The sequence below is a fragment of the Orbicella faveolata genome, unplaced genomic scaffold (assembly GCF_042242905.1).
Source record: "Orbicella faveolata isolate gen_17 unplaced genomic scaffold, um_ofav_v1 contig_36, whole genome shotgun sequence".
Taxonomy (NCBI): domain Eukaryota; kingdom Metazoa; phylum Cnidaria; class Anthozoa; order Scleractinia; family Merulinidae; genus Orbicella; species Orbicella faveolata.
In genome coordinates, this window is record NW_028301565.1 from 9,829,574 (window position 1) to 9,841,599 (window position 12,026).

Consider the following 12,026-nt stretch of genomic DNA (forward strand, 5'->3'; position numbering starts at 1 on the left):
GGCCTTGTTAGTTTTGGCAGTCTATAAGTCGGCGGACGGACTTTTTGTTAAGTTTGCCCACACGCGTTCTTTCGCTTTTTCTCGCAGCGCTTCACCCCTATTTTTGTGCCCGCCGTTTTTAGCGCTGCGCCCCAGCTAACTAAAAGCCTGGATGGGGCTACATGCGCCAGTAAGTAATAAGAATGAAACGTAAGAGTGGTGCTTTTCTCTTAGGCGAAGACACCATTTTAAGTAGATGCTGTGTAAGTACCTCTTACTAACCGAGTTCGAGGGCCGCACTGTAAGTTACGGACCGAGAAAACGAGGTTAGTAAGATATTTATTACATCTCTACTGTGTGCCTGACGGGTTCGGGAACAATTTCTATTCACGCGTATATTTCGCGGCTTCAAATTTCTGACGCACGGCTCGAAAGCAAACCGAGTCTATTTGGTATCGTTGTTAATGACAGTTAAGTCGTTAGCACGTTTTTTATACCAATTTCAGAAGAAACAGAAAGTTTTAAACGTTTACTTGCTAAAAATTAAGAACACTTGGCAATAAATCACGAAACATTTTTGCAATAAAAACAGCTTTAAATTTTAGCGAGCCGTACAGTAGGATACGGCCTGCTAAATTGATCAATCACAGCGAGTGTACTAACTGAGAGATATAATACTAGTCCGTAAAATATGATCAATAATAGCCAGGAGTCCCGCATCTCATAACACAAAACAAGTAGAAAAGGTTAACAGGGATGAATATGATCATACCCTTTGCTACATTTTGTAAGTTTAAAGTATATTTGACAGACATGATTTTATTTGCTTGATAGAATCTACCTGAGATCATGATAACGAAACCGAAAAAACATGGATATAGTTTATGTCTTTCACCGCGCTTTAGCCGTCTGAAAACATTTCGGTGGGCCAAAACCTAATTATAAGAAAGATAGAATCTTGTTTTGGGGCTAATCGTTTCTACAACAGACAGCAAAAAAGATAGTTTTGTTATGTCAACGAAGAGGATTGAGAGGCGAGGAGAAGTCCTCGAGTGTGGGCGATTGACACTTGGACTCTCTGTAATTATCAGTTATAATTGTGCCATTTGGTTGTCAGGCAAGACGGCCAACAGCGGCCACTGCGTGTGAAATTAAATTATTTTTATGTCTCGTCCACGGACATTTTAACAAGCCGAACAGCTGAAGAGATAAATGGTACATGGTGTGAGGATATGCCAATTGTCTAGATCAGCCAATCAGCATTAAGTTCAACCATGTGCTCGAGTTGTTGTTCGTTTTACATCATGGCCGTGTAGCATTGCGTCGTTCTCAGAATAAATTAAGTTCTGTTGAGTTTACTGTTTATCAGTTTATCGAGCCTGATTTATACATGATGTCAGAAGTAAACAGTCCAAGTAGCGACTGGTAAAGACGGTCTTCGTTTCATTTAGGCGACGTGCAGCTCGACACGTTCAGCGAAGACTTCAAAGTGCAGTGAAAATGCCAGCCGACGGTGAAAACGCCACTCCGCCATCGACAAGCGGTACGAGCACTACTAAATTTTCGTGTAACGTTTCTTTACCTCCGAAAATAGAGGTACGCTGTGAAAATCTCTTCAAAGAATGGAAACATTGGCGACAGGTATGGGATGCCTATGAAGAGGTTACCGAATTGCGAAACAAAACAAGCCTCTTTCGCGTAGCTACGTTTATTACTTGTAATAGAAAGGAGGCTCTCGAAGTTCACAAAGGCAGACATATACAAAGGCTGGAGTTATGGGCAAATCATTGGATCGGGAAAACAAACATCATCTACGAGAGATATAAATTCAATACGTTCGCAGGAACAGGCAAAATCAATCGACACTTACATCACTACGCTTTGAGCGCTCGCCGAAACTTGCGAGCTTGGAACCTTGAAAGATGACCCTATCCGCGATAGAATCGTTTGTGGTGCCCGTGATAATGGCATACGAAGAAAACTACTTCATGAATCTGGATTAACGCTGTCGAAATGTGTTGACATCTGTCGGGCGAATGAGGCTACCGCAGTGCAGCACAGCTGAAAGACATGGCGCCGAGCCAAACTACCTAACAAGGAGCGAACGCGATCAACCAGAAAGAAGGTTCCAAGAAGCCGAAGGCACCCAAAGAAAATGGTAAAGATCCAAAAGATCAGCTAAGCGCCGAATGCAAATACTGTGGTAATAAGCACGAGCGGAAAAGAGACAAATGCCCTGCATACGGAAAAACATGCTCTTCGTGTGTAAAAGCCAACCATTTTGAAGCAAAGTGTTCCAAGAATTCCCGCGAATGGAAGAAGAAGCGTTCATCACAGAGTCTTCTTATTCTTCAGAAGAAGAGATCTTGTCTGTGTCTTTGGACCACACCGCCAACGCCGTGGATATGTCAAAGTTCAAGAACAAAATTTTCGCCCACATGGAGATTGCAAATTAGTTACTGATGATACAAGTCGATTCAGGAGCTTCCTGCAATGTGCTACCCGTAAGTTTCTTCCAAGAGACACCGAAATTAAGAAGACCAACTTGAAGTTAACCACGTATTCTAAAATTAATTTGAAGGTGCTGGTCGTGGCAAAAATATCTCTGCGGAACCCAAAGAACAGGAAAAAGTATCGTGCTGAATTTGCAATTATTGCTGAAGACTACACTCCACTTCTTGGCTCTTCAGCAGCACAACAATTGGGACTAATAACTGTCCAACAGGACAACATCTTGCAAGTCAAGGAAAGTTATTAGGAACTTAATATGGAAAGAATCACTGCGACTTACCCCGATGTCTTTCAAGGTCTAGGTTGTATGGAAGGAGCTCTTCACCTAGAAGTTGATGAGAGTGCTTTGCCTTCAACCATGCCTCCCCGTCGCGTGCCTCTCACCCTGAAAGAAAGGCTGAAAGAGGAGCTAGCCCGCTTAGAAAAGGCTAATGTGATAAAGAGAGAAGAAGAACCAACAGACTGGGTGTCTAGCCTTGTTATAACAGAAAAACTAAATGGAAAATTAATTAAGAGTGTGCATCGACCCTCGGTATCTTAATAAAGCCCTTAAAAGAAGCCAATATCCGCTGCCAGTAATCGAGGACATACTCCCAGAACTAGTCGATGTCAAGGTATTCTCGAAAGCAGACCTTAAAGACGGATTCTTACAGATACTGCTTGACCAGGAATGCAGTAAGCTAACAACGTTCCAGACCCCCTGGGGCCGGTACAGATATCTGCGGATGCCCTTCGGAATCTCCCCTGCTCCAGAATGTTTTCGGCGGAAGTTGAACCAAAATCTTGAAGGACTTGAAGGGATCTACAAGGTAGCAGATGACATCTTAATTACAGGCCGTGTCACAAGCAAGGACGAAGCCGTGAAAAACCATGATGCCAATTTACTGAAGCTGTTAGAGAGATGCCGGGAGAGGAATTTAAAAGCTAAACCGAGAGAAACTATAGTTGAAATGTACAGACCCCCTTTATTGGCCATGTACTGACGCCTGAAGGAATCAAGCCTGACCCTAGAAAGGTGGAGGCTGTACTAAAGATGGAAAGACCCAGTGATGTGGCCGCAGTCCGAGGATTGGTAAGCTAAGTTAACTGCTTGTCAAAGTTTCTAAGCAAACTTCCAGATCTGTGTGAACCACTAAGGCGACTCACCCACAAGGGCGTCCAGTGGAGCTGGTCAACCTAGCAAGAGAAAGCCTTTGAAAGCGTGAAGCAAGCTGTTACTTCAGCTCCAATTCTGCGATATTTCAATTCTAGTAAACCTGTTGAGGGCCAAGGGGACGTGTAAGATTTGTGCTTATGCAAAATGGTCTACCAGTATCCTACTCAAGAAGAGCTCTTACCACAAGTGAAAGAAACTATTCTCAAGTTGAGAATGAACTGTTGGCCCAAATTGAGAAAGAACTGTTGATTAATCTTTCAAATCTTTGATTTACCTTTGAAAGTCAACCTTCTAGTCCTGTCCCAAGTTCCGATAACTAGTCAAAAATTTAAGGCTCAAGCTAAAGGAAAAATCTCTGACTGAAGATGTTATGCTATAGAAAGCACCAAACCGAACCAATAATTTTGGTTAACGTGATTATTGGAAAACTTCTTAACCTGCGGTGAAACCTGGGGTCAAAACGCAACTTTTGGCAAAGTTTAAAGACATTTTTTTCATGGAGTTCAGAGCCACCAAATTAAACTGAGGGTAAAGATGGCCCAATTGCATATTTCATGCTTAATTTGTCTAAGCCATCAACTTAACCTGTGACGGCATTTTATGTCTTCCACTGCAATCTTAAGAGATACGTTGAAATGTAAAAACTTTGGTGCTCTGTCTTGACCACTTATCTTTCTAAGTAATACCAGAACCTGTAATTTGCACCCCTAAGCGGACAGATAACGAATGTCCCGCCCCTTCCACATGGAGGTCCCCTAAAAAAAAAAAAAAAAGAAAAAAATTGTTCAAATGTTGTTGTTCAGTAGAGATCAATGCGCTTAGCTACCCCTAACTAGTCTGTTTTCGACAGTCTGCTTTCTTGTGGAAGTAAATATTTAACACTTATTTCACAGCGCGCGTTGGATATGACAAAGTAGATAGTCACCGAGGCGCGTGTGCAATAATTGTTTTATTAAAAGTGCCTCAAAATACAGAAAACTACAATAATAATAATAATAATAATAACGCCCCCCAAAATTACCGCACGCTAACCATATTTGTAGAGCATGGTATAATGGCTCATATACCTCGATCACTAAGTCAATGAAAACCTTGAATTGCATCCTCCAAAGATTCCATTTTCAATAAAACGAGATAAAAGCTGTCTATATGCCTGTTATCTAGTAGTATACGTAATCGTAGATTAAAGAGTGCGTTCGAGTTTTGGTAGGTTTGTAATGTTAAGAAGAGCAAAAATTCTAGAAACAGCATTTTGTGCCTGAGCTGTTACGTAGGCGTGAAATTGGCCTCCCTCAACGAATGTTGACAACGCGTTGACAACGCTCCTAACATAAGCTAATCATATTTTTGCGTTGTGAGAACAACACATAATTCAAACTCCCTGGCTTAGGCGCTAGTCCCTCCTTCCGCGCGCCCCTCGCCCCCAGGATGTCACGGGGCCAGTTTTTTCTTGTAGTTTTTCGCGTCACGCACGAAGGACTAAGCGAAAGAGGGACTACTGATATTCTAGGTGTTATATGGTTGATATTACGCATGACTCATGCATATTTTGTGATGAAAAGAATATCTACAAGGTTGTAATGATATTTTTTCAATTTAATATGGTTAATTTAAAGCCGATTTATAGGGTACATGTTTTTTGTAAGTGACGAGTTTATGTAAAGTCTATGACACGAATTGTTTTGTGTAAATCAATCTTGTCGTCGTAGGATGTTGAAACATGTATCGAAAGACTACCGACAACTGTATTGACCAGATCTAAATAAAATATGCTAATCGTCCTGGTACGTGAGCGTTTTCTGTTTCGCTTGTCACATCCGACAATCTCATGCATGTGTTACCATTCCTCGCTTCTTATGTGTAAGCCAGAAACTCTAAACGTTGTCAGTAGCAGGATCGATTTTGATTGGTTGACTAATCGGACGCAAAGGAGTTCGATTGAACCATGTTTTGCTAGCTTGGTGTGCAAGAGTTCGGTATTTTCGATAATCTTCTAGGATCGCTCGATTCCCGCCCGCTGGTCAAGCGTAGCGATCTCCCTGGGGAGAAATTGTACTAACTGCGCAAGATCCTAGTCTAACCTAACATACGACATAGTGTCTGGCGGTTCTTGACATTTGACACTGGAGTTTCCCAGTTGGTCATAAGGTTACTAAAGGTACCTAAAAGGGATCTAAGTTGCTAGTTGTTAATAATGAGTACTGCAGTTGAAAGGTGTGCATAAGTGTGCAGCCAGAATTTAAAAAAGATATGTTGTATAGTAATATAGGTACTATCTATTATATAGTACCTGAGCTTTGCAATCAATTTGGTTTTAGAGAAATTAAGCCTTCAGAAATTCTTAATTAAGACTCAAGTAATTTTAAATGATAAATTGACTTCATTGGACTCTACTCTAGTTAAGAGAAAATTATTTCTTTGGAACGGTTTACTAAAATTCCGCCAAACATTTTTAGTTTTGAGAAAACCTGAATTAAGTTAATAGCCTTTTTCAAAACAATCTCTTCGCGAAAAAGTATGTCTACGCGCCAGATGGCCAAGGGCGTTGGACGGTGAAGTAGTTGGGCATTCTGTTTTAAAGTGGTCTGGGTAAATTTGTGCTCATAAAACTTGCAGGATACGCAGGAAGGTTAGCATGTTTATTTAACTCAAACAACCTAGTAATGGAAAGGCATTCAGCGATGAATCATTACTTCGTTATGATTAAGGTAACATTGATCAGTTCTCATTATCAAAATTGAAACAGTTTTAAACTTTTTTAAATGTCGTTTTTCTAAATTGAGGACACTTAATGCTAGTAACAGCTTATTGTTGTTTATACAATTCGTTTTTATCTTTATAAACTTGTCCGTTGCAAATATCAAGTTCACTTCCGAGTCTTACTTCCTTTTCTCCGACTGAACTGCTTGCTAACCACTCAGGCACGTGGAAAGACATTTCTTACACACGGTCAGGGTGTGCGTGACCCTAATTGTTTTGGGGCCCTGACAACAGCAACCTGGCTCACATTGATAGTACGTGTACGTCTTGTCACCCTTCGTATATGGGTGCGGGCGCTTTTCACAGTTTTGTCCTTTCAACGCTATGTCTGAGGATAGATCGCAAGAGATTGCCGTATCTTCTTCTTAGTAAAGCTTTGCTGAACGTTTGCCTATGTCCTACATGGTTTCTGCTTCTCCTTGATCGGTAGAGTGGTTGTCTACCACATCAGTGTGCTCTAAAGCGTTTCTATAAAATCTGCTGCCACGCGATCTTGCAGAAGCTGCAGCGATGGCAAGTAGGTAAGCCATGAACCCTTTAAATGGGAACGTCTGCAAGGTATAGAAAAGGAAGGGTCGTGAGTATATATTTATGATACAAACGGCCAGGAAATGATTAATTAAAATATTATCCAATATACCTTAGAACCTGGCGGGAGTATGTTGATAACTTCGGCTGCACTTGTCCACGAGGATCTTAACTAGCCACTAAAAGTACCTATTTCACTGGCGTGGTTCTTAGTGAATATAGATCGCGACAGGTGAATTCTTACGCACATGCTCTTGACACAACACCTGCTCATGTGCCGCCTCCAAGCCTGGTCGGCGGAACAAAACGCTTCTTGTTTGCGAGACAAAAACAAGCGTGCTCTACAGTTGTATTCAATAACATAATTTAAGCTATAAATAGATACACAATTCTTACAACTTCACTTTGTAGTACCTCAATCATAATGACTCTTGCAAAATGACTCTTGTAGAACTGGGTGAATCATGACTTACTAGAGATGTCCGAGCCTGCGATGCAGCCGGACGAGTCACAAAATCCTATCAGAACCGGCGGTTTATATTGTCTGCGACGCAGGCTTGCCTGTAGACGTCCGAGCTTTGGAAAACTATCGTTTCGTTTTTCAGACCTAAGCCGGACATAGTAAGGCCAAAGAATAGACTGAATTGTTAGTTAGTAACTTGCATGCCATCAGGAAATATATTCTTCTTCGGGTTAAGTTATTCAGTTCTGTCAGCAAGCGAATAACAGGTGAATTAATAATTAATGATGATGCTTTCGACAAACTCGTTGCTTACTGCTCATTATCATTTTTATTTTCTGGTTCTTAGTTTGCTCGTTCCCTTTTTTTTTTTTGTTTTATTTTTTTCATTCGTTCGTGCTTTTGACTGAATTTTGTTGAGGTGAGAACGACTGCGTCTAAACTATAAAGAGAGAGAGGCCCGGATATGTGACGTGGGTCGGAAAGGTTGTTTAAAAAACGGAGCTAAGTGTAAATGAAAAACGTACTACTCCTCTTCTTTCAATAGCGAAGAGGCATTTGTATATTGAATTATAATTATACCAAAGATAAACAAGTAGGCCGTTTGTATATCCGACGAGTGAGAGTGTGTTCGGTCTTATGAGGCAAGGACTACCTGACAGTTGATTGGTATGCAATGATGCCTCAGTTATAGGAGATAACGAGTAGCAAGTAATGATTCTTCACGATTTAAAGGGATTGGAAGTTACCTGAAAAGTTATTCACCAGAATTACAAGTTTGACGTGATGAGGAAGAAGGCGGATGACGCCGTTGAAGCTGTACCAGCGATCCCACCTTAAACAAATTTTAAGCTGACCTGGTTCTATTGTTAACTACTGTATACTTAATTCACATTAGATGTAGGACGAACGAGATCAAATTTTATTGGAAGACGCCTACAAGAACAACAAAAACGACACCTGGGCTTTGGCCATTCAATTTTGTTTAACTGTTATCGCACCGCTCTGAGTTCAAGTTAGACTCCTTCTCTTAATTTATCGTGTAGTAATAAACTATTTTCGTCATAGAAAGCAGTCGTGGAAAGGTACTAGTTTAATTAAAACAGTGTGTTCACTGCAACAAATCACTAAGTTGTTAAGGGCCATCAATGTCTCAAACAACTTTTTAAAAAGGAAGCTCCTAACGCATGACATATTTACATTCAGATATTAGGTTTTATGATCATGATCTTTTACGGAGGCAGGCTGTTGAAACAAGATAATGAATAATTAAACTTTAACTAGGACATACGGAAGCCATGGAAATTTGAACCGAGCAAATAAGAGATGTTCAGCTGTAGGCGTGTTGAGGTAGGAAGACTGAAACTTTGTAAGTTTGACTTTTGGGATGCAATATTTCAAAATAAAGTGTATATAAATAATATCACCACGCGCGCGGAAAGACATACGATCAGCTAAAGGGGGGCCTCTTAATTCCTCGCCATATATCATACCAGCTTTCTTTTATTTTATTTGAACCGTTTCTTTATTTACATTGCATGAGCAAAGAAAATATAGAGCGAAAGAAAAATGAGAAATAACAGTTTAGAAAACAGCGTGTAAGGGAAATCGCATGCTCAGACCTGCATTTCTATTTCACATTTAGACTATTCCCTTTCGATTTCTATCGCGTGATAATTGACGATTGCGCAGTCCGAGTCAGCTATTACGCACAGAAATCGAAAGCGAATAATCTTATTGCTTTAGCATAAATGTACTAGTAGTGTTTTTAATCCAACATTTTACATAAATCCTCTTCAGAGACACTTCGAACACGCAAAGAAGCGGCCGCCATTTTGTTAACAAGCGTACACTGCTGGGCCACTCACTAAGTTCAACAGAATAGATAGTGAGTAGCGTAGCCACATGTAATCAGGGAACGGTATTCGTGATAGAACGCTAATAGATTTATACTAAAACTCGATACAAAGACAGAACTAGCACGAACTGTTGGCGTATTTTGGTAAAGAGACAAACCGACTAATTTTTTTCCTTTTCACGAAGTGTTTCCTTTAATTTAAAGAAATAAAAAGTAATTTCTTTTCGTGTTTCTATCGAGTTATAGAATTACAAATACCACGACTTTTCTCGTTCTCCCAAACTTCCGCTCGTGTTTGTATTTCTTCGCCCCCTGAGACGAAACCTCGTACAAAACAGTTTGACAGGAACTATATTTCCACGTGAATAGTTTCGCAAAGAGACTCGTTTTGACTTTGAGATGAGAGGGCAACTTGGAGGTAACTCTTTAAAAATAAGCAATAAGGATGCTGGGTGGGACACTAAGAAAATGCAAATGCAAATGATCACAAATGCAAACGTTGTTTGGTTCATTTCCATCTTAATGGTTGCTTTCAAGACAGCGCTTACAAGTTCCCCGCACAAGAATGGATTGTCAAAATAAAGTCGATACATCTTAGTTTACACTGGGACGGAAAACAATATTTTTCCAACACAAGAGTAGATCCTCGATTTCCCAAGCCTCACAAGAAACTCCGGTTCAAGAGTTCAAACTGAAATGTGTACGAAAGAGAAAACTCTAAGTGTCTTTATCATACGAGCGCGTTAGTTCAGTCAGCCAAACAGATTGCTCTGTTGCCCGGTAAGTTCAATATTTTCCAACCATTGCACTGAAAACTGTCTCGAGTGATCCCTTGCGACCCACTCTTGAAGGATTTCTCGTAGTTTCATAAGCCGGTCAGTCCGTCGATCCGTCGATCCGTTGGTCCGTCGGTCTGTCGGTCCGTCAGTCATTCATTCATTCATTCATTCATTCATTCATTCATTCATTCATTCATTCATTCATTCATTCATCCAGTCAGTCATTCATTCTGTCAGTCAGTCAGTCAGTCAATCAGTTACTCAGTCAGTCAGTCAGTCAGTCAGTCAGTCAGTCACTCAGTCACTCAGTCACTCAGTCAGTCAGAAAACTGAAGTTTTCCATCTGCCCGTTTCCATGACAATGTCCGGGCTTATCCCAAAACCAATTGCGACAGGCCGGAAATCTTTGGCCGAGTACGATCAGGCCCTCTTTTTTTTTTTTTTTCGGCCAACGGGGAAAAGGGAAAAAAACGCTAGATCGCGTTCTTTTGTTTTTCTTTTCCCCATTCGCAGAAACTGAAAGCACGTCATCGCAAGGAAGATGAACGTGGGAACCTGATCTCAACTGAGTGTCGTTCTTGATACCATACTGAAAGCTACAATAGCTGATCCATCATTGCCAAATGTAATCTCATGCGTGGCAAACAAGTGTGGTGCTAGTTTCCCAGATTAGGAATTGTACCTCGTTCTATCCGGAACTTATGTCTGCTGAGCTTAGCGTAAGAGTCCGGGCCAGTAGTGTCGGTTATGGCCTTGAGGGGAAGCTTTCTGACGGAATGTCGATCGTTTGACTCCCACGAAATAAACAGCCGTCGAAACGGAGTGATGGGAATTACTTTCGACCGTGAGAGGAGAATCGCTGTTCTAGACCGAGGGGTGATTTTGTCGGTTTCTAGGGAGCCATGCCAATCCCAGGCGTTATACAAATTTTGGAGGGCGACTCTGGTTCATCTTACGACAGACTGGGGTCGAGAGACCAAGTGATACACCAATGGGGGATAGTAGAGCCGCTGGGCAGAAGAAGTTGTAAAGTCCTTAATTTGGCGGTTATAAGAAGACATTGCCAGGATAGGGTTCAATGTAGAGACAATTGGGAGCCGGGATCAAATGTGTAACGGTTCTGGAGAGCTGGCCGTGCCGCTTGATTGTCTGCAGAAAGATGTGTTGAAGGTTGCTGTGGAGCTGAACTGGCGGGCAGGTTGGCATCTTCACCTATAGAGTCTGAAACCAGAGCTGAGCTGACAACCATGGGGATATGCCGCAGGTGACATGATTCTGCTTTTGTCACTGTCATTCTAGGGATTAAATGAAATAATGGAGGACTGACGTAAACTGATGTTGAGGCTGGTCCATTCCAACTGAGCGAGAACGTCCACGCCAATGGAGTCTGGGTCATAATACTGGCTGTTGCAGCAGTGGAGATGGGTATCTGTGAAACTTGAAAGCGATCGACGGAATGGTGTTCCCAGGCACGATCTAAGCTTTGAACGAGCTCGACCCAGGTGAAGCTGCCATTCGTAGTGAGGCAATAGGCGCGTTGCCGTTCCTACTAAATTCTTCGCGGAGAGCTCTATGCCTGTGTCTTGAGCCCTAACCCCACACTGCCAAGGGCGGCCAAGCTTAGACTGGATCAATCCAGTGGTTGATGTAGGGCACTGTGGCGTCATTGTTGGATAATACTTTCAGAACGTGAGTATTTCGCTTAGATAACTAATTGTGGACACTCAAATAATAATGACAAAAATAAATGAATAGACAAATGAATAAGTGATATACACATTTTAAAAAAGGTATTTGTGACTAGATTACATAAATTCATCAAGTGGCGTACATAACACACTTTGTGTACGTGCCCCCAATTAAAACAGGAAGGTCTCTTTGTCTAATGTTATTTTTAAAATTGTTCAGTGTCGTTCGCTGCCTATCACATGGGTTAAGTTTTGACCAGAGATCCGGTCCTAAGAATCTTATTGAACATGATGTTTACCATATCGG

The 12,026-nt window shown here is 41.3% G+C and overlaps 1 long non-coding RNA gene across 1 annotated transcript; it reads right to left on the reverse strand.

Moving 5' to 3' along the window:
* Positions 1-6,444: 6,444 nt before the first annotated feature.
* Positions 6,445-8,245, reverse strand: LOC110067857 (uncharacterized). The gene is made up of 2 exons (XR_002298705.2): positions 7,047-8,245; positions 6,445-6,957 (listed from the first exon to the last, which is right to left on the reverse strand). It is a non-coding gene; the product is annotated as an uncharacterized LOC110067857 (long non-coding RNA).
* Between the last annotated feature and the right edge of the window lie 3,781 nt (positions 8,246-12,026).